Here is a 1,395-nt window from a genome sequence, read left to right as displayed (position 1 = left end):
TAACTCATTTTGCCATGATTTTTCTTATTTTCTTATGAAATTTACACAACAATCTTGACATGATTTAGCCACAAGTCTCGCCTGTATTTGTCACCTGTGAATATGCAACTTTAGTTAGAATTATGCACTTAGTGAACAGTAATAGCTCATATATTCTTGAATGAAATAGCTTACTAACACAGTAGTTGTTGCAATTATACAAACACACATATACTCACACATTCATAAACGTGCATATACATGTCAGGGAAAGGGAGAAATAGCACAAAAATATCCTTAATTCAAATGATATTAACAAAAGGGCTCACATTAATTTGTACTTGTAATATATCTTCAGGATTCCTCATTATTTCCCTTTCTTAAGATTTCTTTGCATTAAACAAAGAATTGTGTGAAATGCAGCTAAATAAACTCAGACTTTTGCTTGATAAATAATTTTAAGAGACAAAATAAAAAGGATAGAGGTTTTTATAGAAGCACAATTTATAATATCTAAATCTTGGAATCAGTCCCTATGTCTATGAACAGATGAACGGATAAACAAAATGTGGAATTTCTTTATCATAGAGCACTACTCTGTCATAAGGAAAGATAATTTTGAGACATTTTTAGGTAAATAGATGTATCTCAAGACCATAAATTTAACTGAAATAAATCAGGAACACAAGTTTAAATATCTTCTTGTTTGTCATATACGAGAAATGCCGTGTAAATAAGGAGCCAAATGAAAATAGAAAGGGGAAATAGGAAGAACCAGAACAAATGAAAAGTGGAGCAAGAAAGCCTGGGAAGGGTGGGGGGAAGAAAGAAAAAAGGATTCTAAAAAGAAAATGGAAGAAAAATATAAAGTGATCTTTGTAATTGAAGAGAGGAAGAATGTTTAAAGTGGGGAAGGGAACAGGAAGAAATAAATACAGATATATTATGTATAAGTAAAAATTCCCAATGATGAATATGATAATAAAAACAAAAAGATAAAACTAGTGATAGTGGTGAATACCAATAATCCCAGTACTTTGGAGACTGAGGCAGGAGCATCTCCTCAAATCTGAGCATAGCCTGCATTACATAGTGAGTTCAAGGGAAGACTGAACTACATAGAGAGACCCTGTCTCAAAAAACTGAATAATGATAATAATAATAATAATAACAACAACAATATGAATAAAAGGGGAATTTGTTGATCCTTCACTATTCATATACATTACAAAATATGGAGATTACCTTTAGAATTATTATGGTCTTTTATTTTGATACAATCCATTCATTCAAAAAAATATGTGATAAGCACCCCTTATGTATTAAACACACATAGAGGAGTCCTAGCCCAGGACCTGTGAGTGTGTGGGAGAGCTTCCTGCTACCCTGCGACTGCGGGACCAGTCCCAAACCAGG

The sequence above is a fragment of the Octodon degus genome, unplaced genomic scaffold, assembly GCF_000260255.1.
Source record: "Octodon degus isolate 3935 unplaced genomic scaffold, OctDeg1.0 scaffold00242, whole genome shotgun sequence".
NCBI classification, from domain to species: domain Eukaryota; kingdom Metazoa; phylum Chordata; class Mammalia; order Rodentia; family Octodontidae; genus Octodon; species Octodon degus.
The sequence above is the reverse complement of the archived record's forward strand: the minus strand, read 5'-3'. Positions refer to the sequence as shown.